Here is a 25881-nt window from a genome sequence, read left to right on the forward strand (position 1 = left end):
GGGAATGGTATAAAACTTCTCTTTTTTAATGCTTCAATCAGTTACAGACTCAACCTGCCCTGCGCACTCAGCTGCAGAGCCTTCTCCTATTCTATGACCCAACGACTCGACTCTACACTTAGAGAAGACTCAATTCTCTATCTATTACTTCATGACTCTACTTCTTTCATTTACAACTTAGAGCCTCGCTCTATTTATACAATCCCATGGTCTGCGGACCATGGGTAGATCTCTAAAACCGACATTACATTACAAAAATGAGGGTGGACAACCCTATGACTCATTTACAAGTTCGCGCTCCGTGCCCACAAAACACGGAGTCTTTACATCGGATTTAGTCAAAATCTGGGTTTTAAGCCCCAAAACTTCCCTTGGGGGATCCCGCGCCCAACAGGCCCCCAACATAAACATCGTGACTCGCCCTCGATTCACTTTGTGGAGATCTTTGCGTGGAGACCTCCCAACTCTGCTCGAATTGCTGCAAGATCGGGAGCACACTGAGCAGCTACCTGATAACAAAGATAGTTACTGGGGCACAATGGAAATGCGGCACCTAGAGCAGGTTTAACAACCCTACTTTTCCTACTCCTCGTAACCACTTGTGTGGCTCCAACTCTATGACTCTCGTTGCTGTGTTTTTCTTCAGCCACATTAGCTGCGCGATTGCCAAGTGTGGGAATTTCTCGTGGCCCGCGAGATCCCAGTCTTCAAACTTTAGATGCGACACTCGTCCCAAGTGCGCTCCTTCAGAAACGATATCATCGGGTAGCATCAGAGTCTATAGAGAGCTCTTGCTCTCATCTAGGTCCTTAGGCACCCTTGCCTTCCCCTTCCGCGAAGGAACATACGTGGGCAGCCTCATCAGAGGGTCTGCACCCTCGGTTTCTTCCTCCATTTCTTTGTCCTCCTCCTCTTCCACCAAGATTTCCTCAAGGTCTTCCTCTTCCTCGTCGGTTTCCAAATTAACCGCTTCCCCTTTTTCTTCCATGTTCAATTTAGTTCTCAGCAAGTTTCGAGGGGACACGAGTACCAGAACCATAGGCTGCTTATCCTTCTTGGGCCTCGACGTGCGCGGCGATTTAGGGATTTCTGCAACTATCCTGACGCTTTCTGGGGCATCTCCTATTGTCATGGCCTGCGTGACCTCTTCAGCAGTCATTTCTCCGATATCCATGGCTTCTTCAGATGCTGTCATATTGTTGTTCCACAAATATCTCAACTGCTCAAGTAACTCCTTCAACTCCAATAGGTCAAATAGGTTTAGGTTTAGAAATCTCTGGGCGCATGACAACTCAATTCTCAAATGGCCAAGTGTTGTTTGTTGGGCACCCCTTTGCAATTTATAGCGCCTTTTGAATTCAAATTCAAATGTCCCCCCCAAATCCGGTCCATTAATGCTCCCTTGGCAGCATATTTTCCTAAATATAGCCCATAAAGTTTGCCTTAGATGCCTACCACCCGCTCCATTTGGTCTCAAACCAAGCATCACATCATGAATAGTGACTATAACGGTCACTTTCCATCCAAACCGTGCAGCAGCGCACCTACCCTTACGTTGTTGCAAACCTTGTGACACTTCACTCCTGCGCACAGCCCTGACATCGCGCAGCACTCGGGCAGAGTAGTTTATAGTCCCACGCCTCCTTTCAACTGTCTGGAGCACTAAGACTGTGCTCCCTGGGGCTAGTCAGATGGGAAGAGTTCGCCATTTAACTTCTCTACCGGTTACTTTTCCTGGGAAGAGTTCACCATTTAACTTCATCAACTACACCGCGCCACCATCTATGATTTCTTTAATAACATACGGTCGCATCCAATGCATTAAACCGATAAAATTTTGGCGGTAGTCCCCAAGTTTGTCAACGTAATTGCGCTCATCCTATTCTATCACCACATGTTTTTTATCAAGAAAGTCCCTCTTTATTTCTTCCCCAAGCTTCTGGACTTCTGCTTCCGCCAGGGCACTTTTCTCCCTCAACTGAGCTCTTTCATTCATGAGTGCTTGGAGCCTAAGATCACTTTGTTGAATCTCTTCATCAACTCCCAAGCGTTCTTCTTCAAGTTCTTCCAGCCACACGATCCCGTCTTCCAAGGCTCCGCGATCCGTCATATCCATGGGCGTTGCTACGTGCGGAATAGGCATGATATACTCCATCGGTATTACAGCCTTTGCTCCATAGGCCAGCCTAGAAGGCGTCTGTCTCGTCAGGTTCTTGCACGTTGTCCTATAAGCCCATAAAATAGCTGGTACGCACAGGTCCCAATCACTTTGCTGCGAACTACATACCTTGTTCAGTGCTTCGCATACCTTGTTAAATGCTTCTGCGTGGATAACCTTCTACGCGATCGTTCTCTCCACATTCTAACATTGCAATTTGAGGAGCTGTTGGTGCATTCCCCCCCCCCCCCCCCCCCCAATACATGCTTATTGACGATATTTCCCAACGTGAAGTTCATGTGCATCCGCACATGTTGTTTGCCATATTCCTGTACCCACCTGGACATATGCGCGCGTGGACCATCCTGTCCATTGTATTTATCGGTCAATCGCATTCTAGGCTTCCCAAACCATGTGCGCATAATTCTCTTGCATTTGCGCCAGTCTTCAAAGATCCCTCTGTGCGTACCCCACCACCTCGCGGGCGTAGCGCGCAGTACCCAATTCAAAGCCTGGAACCGTTGCTTTTCTGGCGCCTTCTTTTCAAACTTATTTAGGAAAGCATCTACCTCACTTAACCCATCATAAGTAGGCAGACCCCTCACTTCTATCAATATGCAGCGCAACAATCTTGTCATCATATTACAGTTTAGCGTGGTTACCTCGTGTAGCCAGTTCTGCCATTGTTCTATCTCTTCATCAGAATTCGACATACAGGAGCTTTCGCGCTCCCATGAGATCCATCCGTCCACGGTGGGATTTACCCAATCTTGCTCTCATGTGGTTATTTTGTAGATGCAGTCCAAATCATCGTCACTTTCATAGTCATGCACCAGCTTTGTATAGCGCGATCCTTCTGCAGGGTCTAGAGGTATAACTACGCGTAGAGACTTCTTTTTAAAAATCATCTTGCGCTTCTTCAAATTAATCACCCCATTCATGTCAGTGACCCAATCAATTCCTAAGAGCGTAGGGTAGGGATTGCTGTCATCAACAATCTCTATTACTTCAAAGTTTGCTAGCGTGCTCGCTCCCTCAATATCCATAGTGATTCCCTGCAATCTCCCCATAGGTATTATCTTCTGCTGGTTCGCCATTCGCAGCTAAATAGGAGACCATTGCAGCGTAGGCCTCCCCATGCGCTCCCATGTCTGCTTCGGAAAAACGTTCACGTCCGATCCTAAATCCAAAATTACTTGGTCCATCTCATATTCTCCAATCTATGCGGTTAACCTCATTTCTCTTCCCGTCCTCGTCGTATGCTTTCCAATATTCTGGACTATGCATGGTTCTCTTGGTGCGATTCCAGTGCATCTGTTAATGAGTTCCTGTAGTCCCTTTACAACCTTACTGTCGCGCAGTAGCTTCATGCATGTTTCCAGGAATGTTGTAAGCATACATGGGTCCATTTCCGGCTCCGGTCTATCTTTGCTTCTTGAAGTGGAGGCATTAGCGAATCTCTTCTTAGCTTCCATGAAGGTTTCCTTAGCGCACTCCAAATCAAACTTTGCTTCTTTCGTCGGAGCCTTGCAAACCCAAGTATTATCTTCAGTCTGTTTGCCTTTATCATCTTTCGTTGCGATTCCACTTCGGAGAATAATGTTCACATTCGGATCTTCCTCGCGCAGCTCAGACCTCATCATCTGCAGGCTCTGAGTTGGGGGAGGTGGTAGCGCTCCCTTGTCGCGTATCCTAGCTATCAGCGTAGGACAATCCTCTATCTCATGATCAAACAAGGTATAATACAAACATGATGGATGCGTTGGATTTGTACAATCACGGGCATAATGTCATGGCCCTTCGCAATTGTAGCATATCAACTGTCCACGACCTCTTCTAGGTCCTCCTCCACCTCAGCCTCGTCTGCGCCCCTAAAATACAGTTCGCGCCACTCCTGCACTCTGGTCTAGGGGCTGTGTTTCATCCTAAACCCTGTAGGTGGGAGTTTTATCCATCACCAGCTCATAACTTCTACAAGTGCGCTCATCCTGTCCTATCGACCTACAAAAATTACAGAATAATTACTGCGAATTTTGTGTATTCTTCTGTAGCAAATGGCAGTTGTCCGTAGCATGCTTTCCACCTATTTGACAAATCACGCACACAAAGCAGGTGTCGTGCTAGGTCCTGCTTGTGCTTCTGACCTTAACGGCATCTGTCCTACTCCCAGGAGGTAATTCACGAACACTGGGCAGTGGTCCTTATCGTGACCTTGACCCTTTCATTTTACGCACCACACCTCTTCGCATACTTATGGTCAAGCTGTCCTATCCTGTTTCAGACTCTGCATCTTAAGGCATAAGTTTTTCAAAGCGTGTGGATCTGCTAAACTCCCAAGTTCAGATATTGCATCGGGGTTTCATGCAGCTTCATTGTGATTTCTAAGGCCTCTGCCCGAGTCGTTAACTTCCACTGCGACAGCGCGCTCCTTAGATGTGGCGTTAGCGATGCTATAAACCATTCACGATGTTGTCCGTTCGTCAGATTCATATTAGCTTTGCGAATCATGCACTTCAACCTCTGATCCAACTCCCAAGGAGTCTCGCCTGGTAGCATTGTGATATCTTTGAATCTAATGATTGACTGCGCCTTTGACTTTGACCTGCTAAATTCTCTGTTTAGCACTGCTTGGATATCCGCAATTCCTGCATTCGGGTTGTCATTAGAATGCTTAATATACCAGGTTAACGCGCAGTCCTGCAGGGCGCTGACCAATGTCACTTTCTTTATATTATCATCTGTAACCCCCTGCGCTTCCCATAAGGCTTTTATCACGAACCAAAACTGGTCCGGATCTTCATTTCCTACTCCCTTGAACACAATCAACTTTATCGTGCTTGCCATATTAACTCACGATGGTGGTGGAGGTGGTACGGGTGAATATGGAGGTGAAGGCAGTGAAGCTGGTGGCGGTGTGGGTCGGGGTGGTATGCGCGGAATCCTCTACCTTATCAAATTGATCGCACTTCGTGGCGAGACCTTCGTGAGCTCTTCCTCGTCCCCTCGCGAAGGTGAATCAAAGGGCTATTCTCTGGTCCCTTACTTGCTTCGTTTTTGTAGGGTTTTCCGCTTAGCGTAGCTTTGAACATCAAGGTAATTGCATAACCATCTTTTCACACAATAACATTTTAATCCAAGTATTCAGAGACTTTACGTACTTACCTCGCAGTCCTTTGAGAAAGCGTCGCTTCGCCTCGCTATAGCTGACTGAAGTATCTACCGCGAACTTAGTAATGAATCCTCCTATAATCTGATCAAGCCAGTGATCAACGTCGCGCACGATCTTATCCTCCAATGCTTCCAATCTGCGCACCAACCCTGGGATCCACACAATAGGATTGTCGAGCTTCCACTTTCCTTGGCTATCTGCTAGCTTCGCGATCCAATCATACAACTCAGTAGGGAAAGATGCGAAGAAGATTTCGTGGATCTCTGTGTACAGGTAGCAGTCTAACCACTCTTCTTTTGTCAGATGCGGATTCATGTTCTCCTGCGCTGCAAACTCGTGAATCCGCATGTCCAACGAACCTTCAATTTCCTTCTTAGTTTGATTCCAATGATACGACATCGACATCTCTATACAGATTGCGGTCCCAGCAACGGAACCATTTGTTGGCTTGAGGGGGTCTGACCCAGGTTCAAAGTTAATTAGCCAAACAAATCCCTACACTACTGGCCCTTTTGGCAACAGCCCGCGGAGCGCGGACTGAGGTCTCACCCGAAGCAGTATGGGGGGATGCTAGAACCAAGTTTCCGCACCCTTGAGATGTCTAAGGGGTCGATTTAGTCCAACTGTGAATGGCTTCACGCAGGTCACTTTGCGCACTGCCCTGACCTGCGAGGCCTTCGTGATCTATTATAATTGCCTTCGCGCAACCCTAACCAGGGGCTGAGGTGCTTTCGCGCTGCTAAGGCAATGATCTGCACTATTTCCCCAATTTATACCACAGATCTGACTTATCTTCTTATAACTGTTAGTTAACTTCACGTAAACAGATACTTTATCCTATATTTACTTAATCAACACAATCATATATGTTCGCGCATCATATAGACAACAGAAATGTAATTTATATCCAATACATTCGATGCAGAAAATAGTAAATAAATACACAAGAATGGTATAAAACTTCTCTTTATTAATGTTTCAATCAGTTACAGACTCAACTTGCCCTACGCACTTAGCTACAGGGATTTGTGCACTCAACTGCGGATTACTAGGCCTTTATGCACTCAGCTGCAGAGTCTTCTCCTACTCTACGACCCAACGACTCAACTCTACACTTAGATAAGACTCAATTCTCTACTTCTTTCATTTACAACTTAGAGCCTCACTCTATTTATACAATCCCATGGTCCGCGGACCATGGGTAGATCTCTAAAGTCGACATTACATTACAAAAATGAGGGAGGACAACCCTATGACTCATTTACAAGTTCGCGCTCTGCACCAACAAAACGCGGAGTCTTTACATCGGATTTAATCAAAATCTGGGCTTTAAGCCCCAAAACTTCCCTTGGGGGATCCCGCGCCCAACTCCCTCTGCGCTAAGCCCTTGGATCTTTCGCTGTTTATGCGACCGCGAGCCAACCCCTATGTCAGAGCCCCTTTATCAGCAAATCACAATCAAAGGTTTCACTAGGAGCGACAATGCTCATCCTCTGACCACTGATGTGATGTCATCCTCTGCCACATGTCACCTTGTGAGTGGTGACACATGTCGCCCTGTTTTGGCCCCTTATGACCCCTCAAAATGCTGAATTTTCCTGCCACGTGTCCACCGTACCACTGCGTCATGCTGATGTCATCTGCCCCGTGTCCCTTATCAGAACCAAGCATATGCTGCCAAGTGTCATGTATTAGAACCAATCATGTGTAGCCACATTTTATTTATCGTATCCAATGATGTTTAGTCACATGGCCCCCTTGAGGAGAGAGAAGATGTCAGCCCTCTTCTTATTTTGCGACTGATTTCCTTTGCTAAATGTTTCAAGGCATTCTCGGCACTTTAATGCTAGAGGCTCAAATCCTGGCGAATTTAATCGCAATCGAAACTCTATGCGATATCGCAACTTTGAAAGGGTGTCACCTATTTGATCGCCGATTGCGATGCGTCGATCTCTTGATGCTCTGATGCCTTGGACCTCCGATGTGCGGGTGTTAGGTCCCTATAATACTAGTGACTCCCCCATTACTATTGTCATTATATCCCTTATTGTTATTATTGTGCCCCTATTGTCCCCATATTGTTATTAGTATGCCCCATAGAAACCCACTATTGTTATTTTTGTGCCCTTATGTTATTACTGTTATGTCGACTTGATTATATTTTGACCCCTTATACTCCTATATATAGAAGGGAGGTTTAATCATTTGTATCGTCCAAGAATTGTTCATTTGTGTAACATAAAGGAGGTTTCCCCCTCGAAGAGGCTGAATTCTAAGGCGTTCATCTATCTTTTCTATCTCTTTGTGAGCTGGTTTCCTAATATTTGGTATCAGAGCTTGATATTGAATCTGTTGTATCTCTGTAACTGTGGATCTCGAATATTTGAAATCGCGTTCTGCCATATCCCTTTGAGTCCTCTTTCTAACCCCACAAGTCTGATCAAGATTGGATTCTCCAAGGAAAAGTTATGCCAAATCTCCCACGGTGACTTGATTATAGACTAGTTCAGTAGAGCAAACTTGTACGACATGTCACATGTCATTGTTTCGACCTTAGTACCTGAAAATGATACACATAAAACTATAGGCCATTCTCTTTCTGAAACTTCTTACGAAATTTCAATCTGATGCTCAAAACAAAAGTTATGACGATTTTCCCCAGGTCACTTGTTTGGAATGTAATTCCTGAGATCATATCTCCGCAAATATAGCGAGACAAGCTTTGAAATTTGGACCCGAAGTTTAGAACGATTTTGGCTCAAATGGGTTTTTTTTTTAGCTTCTGAAACGTTGCAGAAAAAAAGTTATAGCGAAAATTCCACGATGACCTATTTGGAGCAGCAAAACCCTAGAATCCAAAGCTCTGATACAAAATGTTAGGAAACCAGCTCAGAAAAAGATATAAAAGATAGATGAACGCCTTATAATTGAGCATCTTTGAGGGGGCAACCTCCTTTACGTTACACAAATGAACAATTCTTGGATGATTCCACTGATTCAACTGTTGCATTGCACCTTGGACCTTTGATCGCCAATATGCGGGATCGCTGATATGCCGGGACTCAGGTTTCTACCCTTAGGCATTTTCTCTGTCTTTTGGTTTTCCAAGGGTAACTTCAATCTGCTCTAACTTTTGATTCCAAAGTCCATTTGAGGAGTTCCATATACCATTGGAAAGCTAATTATTACGAGCACTATCCATTGGAGGGGGTCTAGTTTAGCTTTGAGTGCTTCTGTGGCTTGGAAGGTGGATGCAAAAATCTCTGCTCTTTTGCCCTATTTTAACAACTGAAAACACATTTTGCAGAGGGTGACAACAGACTCAAGAAAAAAATAAGTTTCCTTTTCTTACAAGAAGTCAAAATGGGACTTTGACTCAATTATATTTATTTGACTCATAATAAATTCTTTTTTTGACTCAATTGACCCTATAAGCATGAATAACATGCTTTGACTACAATTAATAATAATGAATACAATAAATGAATATAATAAATACATTAATAGTACATCTGAATTACATTATAAGACCGACACTAGTAACATTTCCAAGAGGCTCAAGGTTGTACCACATTTAGGAAGCTGAGACAATTTGGGATGTGGCTTTGAATGTGCACAAAGCCAACGCAACTGTGGAATATAGGCAAGATGGTCACCCAACGTCAACTAGCAAGAGGGTTGATTAGATGTGGAAGCATAATAGCCTTGTTTCCAATTGAAGCGGTGTAATTAAATTTAAGTATTAGGGGTTTACGCAGTGCATTATATTAGATATCGTTTTTGGGATTCAATTGCGTTAAGTAAGTCATTAATGTATGACCATTTCCATGAGAGGTAGTCGTAACTGACTAATTTCTCATGATTTTTGAATTGTTCACTTAGCACTCATTGCATCGGGTGATGCTCACAGGGGTGAAGAAGTGGGATTGAAATTAGTGAAATGAATCACATAGCGTCAATCGTCACTTCCAGGGCTTGCACCCGGTAAACCAGGGCTTCCCGGGAGGTCACCCATCCCAGATCTCCTCTGGCTCAAGCGCGCTTAACTGTGGAGTTTTCCCCACAATCAAGCCCACTTAGCTTGCTACCCCATTTGCAAAACCTTAGCAAGTATTGTGCCTCATGAACCATTCAAGTAGAGATCCCTTCACTCTTTTTGAATTTAAGTATTAGGGGTTTACGCAGTGCATTATATTAGATATCGTTTTTGGGATTCAACTGCGTTAAGTAAGTCATTAACGTATGACCATTTCCATGAGAGGTAGTCGTAACCGACTAATTTCTCATGATTTTTGAATTGTTCACTTAGCACTCATTGCATCGGGTGATGCTCACAGGGGTGAAGAAGTGGGATTGAAACTAGTGAAATGAATCACATAGCGTCAATCGTCACTTCCAGGGCTTGCACCCGGTAAACCAGGGCTTCCCGGGAGGTCACCCATCCCGGATTTCCTTTGGCTCAAGCGCGCTTAACTGTGGAGTTTTCCCCACAATCAAGCCCACTTAGCTTGCAACCCCATTTGCAAAACCTTAGCAAGTATTGTGCCTCATGAACCATTCAAGTAGAGATCCCTTCACTCTTTTTGAATTTAAGTATTAGGGGTTTACGCAATGCATTTTATTAGATATCGTTTTTGGAATTCAACTGCGTTAAGTAAGTCATTAACGTATGACCATTTCTATGAGAGGAAGTCGTAACTGACTAATTTCTCATGATTTTTGAATTGTTCACTTAGCACTCATTGCATCGGGTGATGCTCACAGGGGTGAAGAAGTGGGATTGAAACTAGTGAAATGAATCACATAGCGTCAATCATCACTTCCGGGGCTTGCACCCGGTAAACCAGGGCTTCCCGGGAGGTCACCCATCCCAGATCTCCTCTGGCTCAAGCGCGCTTAACTGTGGAGTTTTCCCCACAATCAAGCCCACTTAGCTTGCTACCCCATTTGCAAAACCTTAGCAAGTATTGTGCCTCATGAACCATTCAAGTAGAGATCCCTTCACTCTTTTTGAATTTAAGTATTAGGGGTTTACGCAGTGCATTATATTAGATATGGTTTTTGGGATTCAACTGTGTTAAGTAAGTCATTAACGTATGACCATTTCCATGAGAGGTAGTCATAATTGACTAATTTCTCATGATTTTTGAATTGTTCACTTAGCACTCATTGCATCGGGTGATGCTCACAGGGGTGAAGAAGTGGGATTGAAACTAGTGAAATGAATCACATAGCGTCAAACGTCACTTCCGGGGCTTGCACCCGGTAAACCAGGGCTTCCGGGAGGTCACCCATCCCAGATCTCCTCTGGCTCAAACGCGCTTAACTGTGGAGTTTTCCCCATAATCAAGCCCACTTAGCTTGCTACCCCATTTGCTGAAGTTGAATTAAATTGTTGTGGTTGGTTGTGGTAAAGACACTGAATGAAATCATTGAGAGGGCCTGGGTTGAGTCTCATTCATGAAATGTTGAGAAACGTCATAACTCATGGTGATTGGGTTGTTGCAGATGTTGAATGTTTTAATGCATTTGGTGTTTCAATATTAATTTCAATACTTGATTTTACTGTTGACTTGCACTCACATTGGGTCTACTATTCTTTTTTTTACTGTTGAATTGTGCATGGTCATGCTATGTTGTTTATGTTTTGTATCATTATTATGAACATTTCATCTTCCTTTTGTTTTTCCTTCTATGTCTCGGGTCTTGGAAAATATGTTGGGTGTGAATGCAAGATAATGGAGCTTTAGGGAAGGGTTGGGTGTGGATGCAAGATAATGGAGCTCTAGGGAAGGGTTGAGTGGAGTCCAATGAGGAAAGGATATCTGAATGAATCCTAGCGTATGAATGAAGGGGTAGTTGAAGACAAGAAGGAAGCAAAAGATAAACAGACAATGGTAGAATAGCCATGAGAATTAAATACAATGAGAAACAAAGGACAAATATAATTAAAGAGGAAATGGGTTGCATTATCCAAGAGATTGAATACATGGAGCCTCAGAAATGATAGACGGTTGGTCAATTGGGGAGGCACAAAAAAAAGTCTGTGACGGCAGAGAGACAGAGGAAACACTAATGGTTGATCTAATGGTTGAGCAACCGTGTGTCTTTTGGCCCTAACAACAAGAAACAAAGGAAAAACAAAATTAAAGAGGGAATGGGATGCGTTGTCCAAGAGCTTGAATACGTGGAACCTAAAAAACGACATATGATTGATCTATTGGGGAGGCATGAAAAAAAAGTTTGCAAGGGTGGAGAGAGAGGAAACACTAATGGTTGATCTAATGGCTTGGCACTTCATTCATTTTCTTATGGTTTTGGTTTATGTGACGAGTCACCTTTATAAATGCAACCAGCCAAAAGGAATTTTAGGGTATGAGATTAATGGAATTCAAAAAGATTGGACAAAAATTTGGTGTTTCAAAGGGTTGTTGTGACAACCCTTGGTTAATTTTTTCCTCATTATAAATAATTGTAATATATTGGCTAAGGGAAAGGGACACAAATTCCATTGTTTGGGGAGGGAGATTGCTTGAGGGGTTGGTGAATTTAAATACATCAACCATGGGTTGATTGAGGATATTTTCTAAGGTTGGGTGGAGAGTTGAAGTCCCATTTTCAGTTGGCAAATTTTTTGTAGAAATTTTGAATAATATAACACTTATTCATAGAGATTATCCTGATTATACACTATTTGCGGAATGCATGCATAATACATAACCTCCTATACGTTGATCATCAATTTGCGGAATTAAAAACAATCGCATGCGCACATTGAAACATCAGTGACACATATCAACACAGTATGTACTGGGGAAAGCATACAGCTGAAAACCCCCAACTATCTGTATATTATAATGATAGAGAACATGTAACAATACATAGTACAATACTCCTCACAAGTACTCAGTACTATCTCCACCTGCTACACACAAACTAGCTCAGATCTGAATCAAGTCACAGGTTCAAATCTCCTCCACTGTTTGCCTGCCTCTACTGCGCAATCCAAGTTGAGAATAGGAATGATCCAAGCTCGTTTTCCCCTTGGCTTGTACTGCGCAATCCTCATTGGCAATCTCAATCAATGATTGTGCAAATCTCATGCACAGCTATAGTCACAACTGATAGTAGTCTCACCCTTTCACCCACCTCTAACACTTGTCTCCACTGAACTGTCCATGCACTGAGTTAACTGATGTATTCTTTAGTTGATTTATGAGTTAATAATTAGTGAATTAATTAATAATTAATTCACATCACTCATCACTAGTGTATTTGGCAGTTAGACTAAATACAACTAGTTCAACTAAGAACACAACTCCATCAACTCCTCAATCAACTCCACCAAACTCAATCACTTGAGTTCTAACTGAAGTCCATCATGCAATAGCTCAACTAACCCATAAGAAAAGTGTATTTCCTTCTGGCAGTTGCATGTGCCACATCCGTAGCTCGAACTGAAGTGCTGCAAGAGGATAAGATAATGTTTATAGTCCAAATATTATTAAGAGCTAATAATATTCGACTGTTCTATTTTTAGACTGGCAGTCTAAAAATAGACTTCGCCCATATGTCTAAAAATAGAAGTCCGTCTATTTTTACCAACATGACCAATCATCCACAAATAGTATCCTGCAACTCATAGACCATGATCCATATGTCTAAAAATAGACTTTGCGCCAAAAATAACATGCAGGCCCACTTAGTGAAGGCGACTTCTTTTCACTAAGCTCCATCATCTTGTTGCATTTTCAACACTCCCTCTCAACAAGATATGGATTATCTGCAACCCCTATCCTACCTCTGTGGTATTCGAATTTGCTCCTGGTGAGCGCCTTCGTCAAGATATCAGCATCCTGATCCTCCGTGGGAATGTATGAAAATAACATGATTCTCCGCTGCACACAATCTCTGATATGATGGTACCTGATGTCGATGTGCTTAGATCTATCATGAAATACTGGATTAGCCGAGAGTTTAATGCAACTCTGGTTATCACAATAAATCGCAGTAGGCTCCAAGTGTGACCCGAACAACCCGACCATGATCTTCCTCATCCATATAGCCTCGCATGCAGCCAAACTTGCTGCCACATACTCGGCCTCTGCTAAACTGAGTGCCACAGATCTCTGCTTCCTGCTGTACCAAGAAACTACTGTCGACCCGATACTGAAGATCCCTCCAGATGTGCTCTTTCTGTGTGTTGGGCTCCCTGCCCAATCTGCATCCATCAAGCCACATAGCTTCACCTCATCCTCCTGTCTATACCACAATCCATATCCCGATGTGCCTTTGAGATAACGCAATACATGCTTGCCTGCCTTCCAGAAGAGCTTGGTTGGCTTAACCATAGCTTGTGAAAGTTTGTTAACAGCATAGCATATATCGGGTCGGGTATTGACCAGATACATAAGCGACCCCACCAACTGTCCATAAATAGTGGCATCCACTACCTCCGTTGAAGTAGCATCCTCCTTCCTCCAACCTCCAGAAAGAGGAGTGTCAACAAGCTTGTAGCCATGCATGTTGAACTTCTCCAGTATCTCCCGAGCATACTTACCCTGAGAAACAAATAGTCCATCACTGTGCTGCCAAATTTCCAATCCCAGGAAATAATGAAGGAGGCCAAAGTCCTTCATCTCAAACTCTCTAGCAAGATCCTCCTTGCATGAAAGTATCAACAGCTCATCTCCCGTCAAAATCAAATCATCTACATAAAGTACAATGATAAGCAACTTACCCTCCACCACAATCTGGTATAGGTTAGGATCCACCTCACTCTTGGAGAATCCAAGTCCGATGAAATAACTATCTATCCGTGTGTACCAAGCACGAGGTGCTTGTTTCAACCCATACAACGCTCTCTTGAGCCTGCACACATGCAACTCGTTGTTGAAGATCTCGAAACCTTCGGGCTGCTCTATGTACACTTCCTCCTCAATGACTCCGTTGAGGAATGCAGTCTTCACATCCATCTGATGAATGTGCCACCCCATCTGCACTGAGAGAGCAAGAATCGTCCGTATGGAAGAATACCTTGTGACAGGTGCAAAGGTCTCCTCATAATCGATCCCCTCTATCTGTGAGAAGCCTCGGGCAACAAATCTTGCCTTGTACTTCTCCACACTTCCGTCAGCTGCCTGCTACACTTTGTAGATCCATCTCGAACCCACCACTGATTTCCCTTCCAGTCTTGGGACAATCTCCCATGCACTGTTTCTGACAATCGAATCATACTCTTCCACCATGGCATCTACCCATGCGGGATCCTCCACAGATTCCTCGAGAGGATGGCTCAGTCACGACACATTTGCTCACAAGACCCATGTATCCAGTGTACCGATCAGGTGACTGTCTTTGTTTGCGCTGTGCTGTAGGTGGTCCTACAACCTTCTCTGCATCTTGAGCCAGTCGCTCAGCTTCTGTAGTGCGCTTTCGCCTTCTGATGGTTGGCGCTGCATGAGTGGTCTCTTCCACTCCATGAACTTCATCTTGTGGCTGATCCATGTCTTGAAGCTCATCCTTAGGAACTAATAGCTCCTCATCTGCATGCAAGTGTGGCTCCCTCTCAAGCGAACACTTCATGGCTTTCTCCTCCTGAAATTTGATATCCCATCGCACAATAGTCTTGCGACTGTCTGGCAAATACACACGATAGTTTTGGGGCATATCAGTGTACCCCACAAATATCCCAACCTCTGCGGTCGGCTCCAACTTCTTCCTGGCATCCTTCGTCACATGCATGTAAATAGGAGAACCAAAAATCCTCAAATGGGAAATATCAGGCCTCTTACCAGAATAAGCCTCCTCAGGTGTACTCATGCCAAGTATCTTGTGAGGACAACGGTTCTACACATATACTGCAGTATTGCATGCCTCCACCCACAAGTGAAGGGGTAGGCTCTGATCATGCAACATCGCCCATGCAGCACCCACGATCGTTCTATTCTTCCGCTCAACAACCCCGTTTTGCTGTGGGTTATGGGGAGCTATGAGCTCTCGTCGAATCCCTTCTGCGCTGCAGAAGTCCTTGAACTCACCAGAGATGAATTCACCACCATTGTCGCTCCTAAGAGCCTTCACCTTCTTCCCCAATTCCTTCTCTACCAGTGCTTTGAACTCACAGAACTTTGAGTATGTCTCACTCTTCTTCTGCATGAAGAAGATCCAGTACTTTCAAGAGAAATCATCAACAAAGATCACATTGTACTTGTGCTTTGCTGTCGAAGCTACTGAGAAAGGTCCACACACGTCTGTGTGAATTCTCTCAAGGATCGTCGTAGCGTGACTATCCTTCTCGTGAAAGGTGGCTTTCACAAATTTTCCCAAAGTACACCCCTTGCACTGATCTGGCTGCGCAAGAGTGCCTTTAGGAAGCCTAGTATAAATCTGCTGTAGTATCTTCAAGGCTCCATGGTGAAGGTGGCCCAATCTCCGGTGCCACAGCTCGCCATCATCCCGGCTCACCAATCCTTCAGCCTTGAATGCCATTTCTGCGCAGCCATCTACATGCAATTTATAAAGGTTCTTGACTCGAACCCCTATCTTCTGGGTTTCTCCAGTTGTCTTACTGCGCAGGAAAACCTTTCCCTCGCTGAAAACAACATCATATCCCTTGTCTTCTGACATCACCACAGAGATAAGATTCTTCTCCAATCCTGGAACATGCATCACTTTCTTCAATACGAAGGGTTTACCAGACTCCCTTTCAAAGGAAATGGTACCGATACTGGTCACACTGTATCTACCATCATCACCCATCTCGATGTGCACTCCAAGATCTTTCTCATCCAGGTCAGAAAACAAATCTCGATCTCCTGTCATGTGAAAAGACACACCACTGTCCAAGAACCATACCGATCCCATCACACTTGATACCAAGCATGCGATCAGTGAAAAATCCAGCTCAAACTGCGAGGCTAAGGCCTCTCCCGCTGCAGATCCAACAGCTTGCTTATTTTTCTTCTTCTGCGGACAATTTGTGGCATAATGTTCGTGCTGGTGACAGTGAAAGCACTTCACCTTAGACATGTCCTGCTTCTTGCCTTTCGCACTGGAATGAGAAGCTTTCTTGTTCTTCCCCTTCTTTGCTTTGGCAGCCAAAGCGCAATTTTCTTCATCAGATGCCTTTGATGAAGATCCGTCCCTGGTATTCCGCCTGATCTCCTCTTGCACAAGATCAGACCAAAGTCTCTCCCATCCTAGCAATTTCTCCCAACCATTGACAAAGTCCTGATAGGAATGCCAACTCTTCGGAAGACCAAGGAGAGCCAAGCTCACCAAGTCCTCATCATCGACAGTCACCCCCACACTTCCCAGCTCATCCCGGCATTGGGTGAACTTCGTGAGATACTTGGGCATACTGTCTCCTTTCTCACACTTAATGTTTCTGAGTTTATCCTTGAGTGCCAACTTCCTCCAGTCACTCTTGCTTTGGAATAAATCTGTCAACGCTTTCCACATCAAGTATGGAGAAGCCTTTCCATGCAGGCTGGATACAATGTGATCCTTCACACCCTCCAACAGAATCCTTCGACACTTTGTTGTCTTCTTTTGCCAAGCCTCAACGTGAGTAGCATCAGTAAGCTTTGGGACCTCAGCCTCTATGAAATCCTTCAACCCATTGTCATCTAACACCGCCTCCATCCTATCTTTCCATGCAATATAATTCGAGTTGCCTTCAAATGCATACTCCAATCGCAATCCGTTGAAAGACATTTCAACTTCGACACCAAGAAAACACTGCTGCAAATTCGAATTCCACCAGCTCAAAACTCAACCACTTCTGATCTAAAATTTGTGAGAACAAAGTATTTCTCGTACAGAGATTGACTGTATGGGCATTTACAGGATATCTCACCTTCCAAAAGAAGGATGAATCTAGAGGCTACCTGACCCGATTACAAACTCTGCCCGAAGAAATAAAATGTAATCACTTTCTGAATAATAGATCTGATGATCAACTTTGCTATGATACCATGTAGAAATTTTGAATAATATAACACTTATTCACAGAGATTATCCTGATTATACACTATTTGTGGAATGCATGCATAATACATAACCTCCTCTACGTTGATCATCAATTTGCGGAATTAAAAACAATCGCATGCGCACATTGAAACATCAATCACACATATCAACACAGTATGTACTGGGGAAAGCATACAGCTGAAAACCCCCAACTATCTGTATATTATAATGATAGAGAACATGTAACAATACATAGTACAATACTCCTCACAAGTACTCAGTACTATCTCCACCTGCTACACACAAACTAGCTCAGATCTGAATCAAGTCACAGGTTCAAATCTCCTCCACTGTTTGCCTGCCTCTACTGCGCAATCCAAGTTGAGAATAGGAATGATCCAAGCTCGTTTTCCTTGGCTTGTACTGCGCAATGCTCATTAGAAATCTCAATCAATGATTGTGCAAATCTCATGCACAACTATAGTCACAACTGATAGTAGTCTCACCCTTTCACCCACCTCTAACACTTGTCTCCACGGAACTGTCCATGCACTGAGTTAACTGATGTATTCTTTTGTTGATTTATGAGTTAATAATTAGTGAATTAATTAATAATTAATTCACATCACTCATCACTAGTGTATTTGGAAGTTAGACTAAATACAACTAGTTCAACTAAGAACACAACTCCATCAACTCCTCAATCAACTCCACCAAACTCAATCACTTGAGTTCTAACTGAAGTCCATCATGCAATAGCTCAACTAACCCATAAGAAAAGCGTATTTCCTTCTGGCAGTTGCATGTGCCACATCCGTAGCTCGAACTGAAGTGCTGCAAGAGGATAAGATAATGTTTATAGTCCAAATATTATTAAGAGCTAATAATATTCGACTTTTCTATTATTAGACTGGTAGTCTAAAAATAGACTCCGCCCATATGTCTAAAAATAGAAGTCCATCTATTTTTATCAACATGACCAATCATCCCCAAATAGCATCCTGCAACTCATAGACCATGATCCATATGTCTAAAAATAGACATAGTCTAAAAATAGACTTTGCACCAAAAATAGCCTGCGGGCCCACTTAGTGAAGGCGACTTCTTTTCACTAAGATCCATCATCTTGTTGCATTTTCAACATTTTTTGCTAGATAAATAAATTTCTAAATGTGTTTTTATTTTGTTTAAATTTCCTGCACGTGTGATTTGTAATGGTTGAATGCCGTATTCATAATATGAACTTGGGTCATCAATCATAAATGAAGAATACCACTACTCCATTCAAAATTTCACAAGGAAAGATTTGTTTTCCTATGATTAGTTATGGACTTGACAATAGTATTGATAACTAAGTAAAACACATGGGCGAGTCCTTGTTGTTAAAATGTTTTATGTGTAAATCTAAGCTTGAAATTTGGGTCATGTGGCATGTATGCAACTTCTCCATGTATATATACATGTATCTATTATTATCTGAGGTCTGAAATGTTGCCTAAGTCTCCCGAGTCTTTGAAATGTTGTTTAAGTTGCCTGAGTAATTGGAAATGGGTAGAATTCTGCCTTATGAATGAATTTATCATAGGCATGTCTACCAGGCTTGAAATTCATAATAGAATAAGCTCAGGAGAAATAACAAAGCTATCAATATGTAAATATATAAATATATGTATATGGGACGCAAGCCAAAGGGTCGAGCTAAGACAGACAAAGCTCAAAAGAGATAATGTAATTGCTTTTATGTGTATGCATAAGCATATATATGTATGCACAGGGGATTAATGCCCTTGGTCAAGTCTTGGTAAGCTTAGGAAGGATATCTTGAGGAAATGTGCTAACTGCATTTACATGTATTCATTTATGTATGTGGGGGAGAAGCCTTAGCACCTTGGAAGAATGACTTAAACCCATTTTCAATCCCCTGACCTAGCACAGTGACCAAGCACATATAGAGGAGGGAACTAGGGTGTCAATGAGCAAGTACTTATGGCTATTTGAAGACCCCAAGAAATTTTCCCCTGAGATTTCAAAGGGATTCCCCAAAGGAAACTCCCAATATTTTACTCCTAAGGTGACTCGGTGCAGTGGGGCTAGCTGAATGCTCAACGCAAATCAAAGAAGGAAAAACCCCAATCAAATATTAGCAAGAAAACTCTTCATCATGGGATGGTCGAGCATACATGTACGCCAAGGTTATTGGTCCACGTGATGGAATGAGATTCAACCTTGGGGTTGTGTTATTAGTAGGCACAGGTGTGATGTCACCCTAGGCTAATATCACTCCATAGGTTTTCCCATAAGCGTGTAATAATAATATCATCCGGGGAAACTGAGTATGGGACAAAAATAAAGTGTTAGGAGACAGAAATATGTGCGATAGTTGCCGAGGAGCTTTTCATGTCTTGGGTCATTCTCCCTAGGAGTTTCAAAGAAATAGTCAAGGTAATAAGGCTCGGGTGACATGGCTTCACGGTGCCACACCTTGGCAATAACACACACACACATGTGTGTGTGTAAACATATGATAGACACCTGAGGTATTTTAGAACAGAGTGAAATGGTAATCCCCAAGATTTTGTTACCAGGGTGGTGTGTCAAAGGGGGCCCATACGTTACTATATGGTGAAAAGGGGGAGGTTCACACACACACACAAACGATTTACAAGCCATAAAAATGGGAAGGTTGTGACTTAGCATAAACATGTCAATAATTGTGGTTGAGTTTCCACGTGGGCGTTTTTAGATTGGTCATGTAGGCACCACGTGGGTTCCACATGGTAGGTGAAGATGACCAAGCGAATTTTAATAGGCCAATCTTTGTGGGATCATAACTTGTGATTCCAGAACCTGATCGAGGCAAAACTATCTATCATCGAAATCATCTCGACGAGACACATGCAATGGTGTCATTCATTTTGAGTTTTCGAAGAGTGAAAAAAGATCAATTTTTTTTATCCCATTTACTGTAGAAATTCCTATATATATATATATAAACAATTTACAAGCCATAAAAAGGGGAAGGTTGTGACTTTTTTTTTTCTGAGGAAAAAAACCGCGCTTTTCTATTAATCAAAAAATAAAAAAGCTACAAAAGGAATGAGTAAACATTCCGCTGAGATTGCTTGTGCCCAGAAGCATTGAAGCAATCTGTACGCTGCCGCAAGGGCCCGAGTGCTTTCGCACCCCACGCAACGTTAGAAAACTAACGTGCACAAAGAATAAGAAACGAGAGAAGAGGAGAGAGAATGTGAGGCAAAAACTGGAATCCGGCAGTGAGTAGAACTCACGCATCAAGTTTTTCGCCCCTTTTTCTTTTCGACCTTACGCCACACTCCTTGTGAGGGCTCGATCGAAGCAATGACTAGTTGTGTTTCTGTATTCTGTGGGCCAGGTTCTTTGTCTGAATCTGAAGTATCTGAGAGGTGGTGCCGTTTTATGCCGCCCGTACTAGGTTGCATGCTTGTCTCCACTGCCTTGTTGTCTGATGAGATTTCTTTCTGATTCTCCATTTCTTGGGCTACCTCAGTTTTCTCTGCTGGGAGTTCTTCCTCTGCTGCTTCTGATTCTTCGTCATCTGAATCTGGAGGAGAAAAGTGCCATCCTTTCCTCGGCTTCCCTTGCTGCTTCTTTTTATTCTTGGCTTCTGGGCATGAACTTTGTAAGTGTCCTATCTGGCTACAGATCCTACATCTGAAAGCCGTGTTTTCATAATCTAGTACCTGCATCCAGTTCTGTTGTTTGTAGATCAACCTTATACTTTCAGGCAGCCCCTTACTTAAATCTACTTCCACACAGATTCGTGCGAAGGTGTAGATCCTTTCATCGATCCTTTCCAGGTCTGTTTTGATGTATTTCCCTATGTTGTTCCCAATGCCTTCCAGCACTCGTTCGTCCCAAAAGTGCAAAGGAAGATTATGTAGTCTAACCCATACTGGCATTTTGGTTACAGTCATTTTATTTGGGTCGAAATCCGGGAACCATGGGGTCACAAACAGCCCCGATGTTCCCCAGAACCATGGTCCGGCACTGATGACTGTATCTCTGACCTCCTTGGATGTGAATCTTACTATGAAGAAACCCTTTGCACATAAATGAATGTCGCATTCCATGGTCCAGTTGTTGAAGATCCAGTGGAACAGATCCATAGGTTTTGGCCAAAAGCTGTTGAAACGGCAGATTAGGGCTTTCGTTTCATAGGACTTGACGTAATCATCAAGCCCTGAAGAATCTAGGTTTAATGCTGGGGTTTGCTCTGACTGATCTACTATGTATGGCCTGGGCATGTGTCCGCCTTGATCTGGAGAGAAACTTGAATTCCTGCTGCCCTGTAAGATGTTTTTGTATGATCCCTTTGGTAGGTGTTGGGCTGCTACTTTTTTCCCTTTGTCTCACCCTGAGGAGCTTGTCTGTCCCTGAGGCAGAGCCCCTCCTCTTAGTCTAAGATTTAAGATAATGATCGATCCTGGGCCGATCTCATAGCTTTCCATCGATCTGCAGTCCTGGAGAGACCGCCTACCACTGACCAGATGTTGGATCTGAACAGGGTATCCCATTTCTGCCCATATTTGATATTTCAGCTGCATAACGGTAATTCCTGCATGAACCCACACTAGACGAGATATCCCCTGAGGGGGTTTTATCAGAATCTGGAAACTATTTGTTTTTACCTGCTCTGGTGGCGTGCTATACCCCAGATCTGGCCCTGATTTTGTTCGTTCCTCCTTGTGCATGCCCGGATCTGCAGAAACTCTGCACGATCTATGGTTTTTGCCCTCGATCTGAGGCCTGGGGACAAACTGTACTCGGGTAAAGGCTTGATCGAGTAGATCTAAGCCAATACTGCAGTAGCTGGGTCGATGCGATGAAAGAGAGAGCGGATCTGCATCGAGCAGTCCCCCTCTGCCGTTTCTCTGAGTATTCTTGCTTTGACAGGGCCTTTCCTCTAAGCACCATACGCCACAAGATCTTCTTTGTTCGAATGCGCATTTCAGGATCTCGTTCTTTCGTGAGAGAAGACCCTCCTCAAATATCCACGCAGAGAAAAGGGCTTCCGTTGTTTTCCTCGCCTCACATTCTCGCTGAACGCTTTTTTCTCGTCCCCGATCCAGAATCGCTTGATTCCTTTTGACTGCAGCCTCCACAGATACGTAGCCGTGCAGATCTGGAAAGATTTGAGGCGTTTGACTGCGGATGACAGGCCATTCCACTGTAGGCAATCGCGCTAGAAACAGTCTACCAGCAGCGTTCTCTGTTATCCCAGGCCCTGAATCGCCTTTGGCCCCTGCGGCGGGCTTTAGGACCAAAGCGGCAACAATCATCACTCTGCAGGGGCAAACCCTAATCGTTTCCATCGCTCCGTCGCCTCCTTTCTCTTCCTTTTTTCCCAGAACCAAATTTCGGGGAAGGTTGTGACTTAGCATAAACATGTCAACAATTGTGGTTGAGTTTCCACGTGGGCATTTTTAGATTGGTCATGTAGGCACCACGTGGGTGCCACATGGCAGGTGAAGATGACCAAGCGAAGTTTAATATGCCAATATTTGTGGGATCATAACTTGTTATTCCAGAACCCGATCGAGGCCAAATTATCTATCATCGAAATCTTCTCGACGAGACACATGCAATGGTGTCATTCATTTTAAGTTTTGGAAGAGTGAAAAAAGATCGATTTTTCTTCATCCCATTTACTGTAGAAATTCCTTGTTGATTCAAACTGCATATATGATTTTCTAAAACAAAAGACTTGAATATACTATACTCATCAACAAAAACATTTAATCGATCGAGAAATCACGAAGCATACAAGAAAGAATTAAATCAACACAATACACAGTGATTTCCTAGGGAAATGCAGAACTAAGAACCCCTACTATCTATATATTGCATTAGTCAGAAAATATAAGAAGATTACAATGCTTTTCTCTAGCCCAAGCAACCTCTTCACTATCTCTATATGTCTCACAACTTCCTAGACAAGCCTAGGCGTATAATTAACTAATTTTCTGCTTGCCCAAGTCCCTATTTCCTTGTGTTGTTCCCTTGGGAATTAGCTCCCTATTAATTAGGGAAATTCCTCAATTGGAATTGTGCTATCCTCATAGGCCTTCCTATGACTACATGCACCATATGTACAATTTGGAGATTATACAGCTGATAGTACGCTGCCCTTGAAATCCAATCTCAACCGGGTAACTCTCAGATCTGACATGCATGAGTTATTTTTGAGTGAATCATCAATTAACTGGTTGAACACATGAAGCAACACCCCACTGTTTGACCTCCCACTAGTTCCTCCATCAATTGGAACGAGTTTAATTGACTTTAACTTAGTTAAACTGAATTAATTAATTACAACTCAAAATAAACTCAACCAGGGCCCTTATAAAGTAGGAAACACTCTACATGACTCGAATTAGACCCTCAACTCGAATTACCTAATCCAACTAAGTCACATTAACTTAGTTAATTCGTACAAGTTGTCTTGTGATGTGGAATTACAATTTTATTCCTAATTTAATTCAAAAGGATATTAAATCAAGACTTTTCTTGTTGCATTTTCAACACTCCCTCTCAACAATAAAGGGATTACCAGATACCCCAATCCCGCCTCTATGGAACTCTAATTTTCCTCTTGATAGTGCCTTAATCAAGATGTCCGCATCTTGTTCTTCTGTAGGAATGTACTGCAACAACATGATTATCCTCTGCACACAATCTTGTAGATGGTGATACCGAATGTCGATATGCTTGGACCGATCATGAAAAATGGATTCTCAAAGAGTTTGATACAACTATGATTATCACAATAAATCATTGTAGGATCCATCTGCTGACCAAATAACCCAACAAGGATCTTCCTCATCCAGATAGCCTCACAAGTTGCTTGACTAACAACCATGTACTTTGCTTCTGCTGAACTAAGTGCAACTGATCTTTGCTTCCTGTTGTACCAAGAAACTGTTGCTGACCCAATACTGAATATTCCCCCTTATGTGCTCTTCCTGTCTGATGGACTCCCTGCCCAATTTGCATTTGTGAAGCCTTGAATCTTCACTCCCTCTTTCCATCTGTACCAAATACCAAACTGAGTGGTGCCTCTAAGGTATCTCAACACATGTTTAGTTGCCTTCCAATACAGTTTGGTTGGCTTAACCATTGCTTGACTAAGCTGGTTAACTGCAAAACACATGTTCGATCGTGTGTTCACCAAGTACATAAGTGAACCCATGAGCTACATGTAAATAGTAGCCTTCACTACTTCACCTGAAGTAGCATCTTCCTTCCTCCAATTCCCTGCTAGAGGAGTCTCCATGGGTTTTTTGCTTTCCATGTGGAACTTCTTTAGTATCTCATTGGCATGCTTGTCCCGAGAGACAAATAGTTCCCCATCTCCTTTCTGTACTTCCATACCAAGGAAATAATGCATGAGCCCCAGGTCCTTCATCTTGAATTCTCTTGCAAGATTTTACCAGCTTCTCATCACCTGTTAGAATTAAACCATCGACATATAATACTATAATTAATAATTTACCTTCAACTAAAATATGGTAAAGGTTTGCACCTGCTTCACGTTTGGTGAAGCCACCCCTGGTGAAATAGTTGTCGATCCTGGTGTACCAAGGATGGGGTGCTTGTTCCAATCCATACAATGATCTCTTGAGTTTGTACACATGCGACTCTCTGTTGAAGGTCTCAAATCCCTCTAACTAATCTATGTACACCTCTTCCTTAATCACTCCATTGAGGAAGGATGTTTTCACTTCCATTTGATGTATATTCCATCCATTATGCGCTGAAAGTGCTAGAATATATCTGAATGAAGAGTACCTTGCTACTGGAACAAAGGAATCCTCATAATCAATTCCCTCCACCTGAGAGAACCCCTTGGCCACAAATCTGGCCTTGTGTTTCTCGACACTCCCATATGGTGGCTGCTTCACCTTGTAGATCCACCTGGAATGTTGGGTCCCTATAATACTAGTGATTACCCCATTACTATTGTAGTTATACCCCTTATTTATATTGTTGTGCCCCTATTACCCCCATGTTGTTATTTCTGTGCCCCATAGAATCCCTCTATTGTTATTTTTGTGGCTTTATATTATTATTGTTAGGTCGGCTGGATTATATTGTGACTCCTTAGACTCCTATATATAGAAAGGAGGTTTTGTCATTTGTATCATCCAAGAATTGTTCATTTATGTAATGTAAAGGAGGTAGCCCCCTCGAAGAGGCTGAATTCTAAGGCGTTGATCTATCTTTTCTCTCTTTTCTTGAGCTGGTTTCATAACATTTGGTATCAGAGCTTTGGATTCTAGGGTTTCGCTGCTCCAAATAGGTCATCGTGGCATTTTCGCTATAACTTTTTTTTTTGTGACGTTTCAGAAGTCGTAAAAAAAACCCATTTGAGAAGAAATCGCGCTGAACCTTGGGTCCGAATTTCAGAGTATCTTATCAAGTGGAATAACTTATCCGCTGAAGATTCCACATGGGAGGATGAGAATTTTATGCAGAAGTATCCAGAACTACTCAAGCGTTGAGGAAAACACTTTTTTGAAGGAGAGGGGCATGTTGGGTCCCT

This window comes from Pinus tabuliformis, chromosome X (genome assembly GCF_031772625.1).
Source record: "Pinus tabuliformis cultivar Carrire ecotype Pingquan chromosome X, CPIR1, whole genome shotgun sequence".
In the NCBI taxonomy this organism is placed as follows: Eukaryota; Viridiplantae; Streptophyta; class Pinopsida; order Pinales; family Pinaceae; genus Pinus; species Pinus tabuliformis.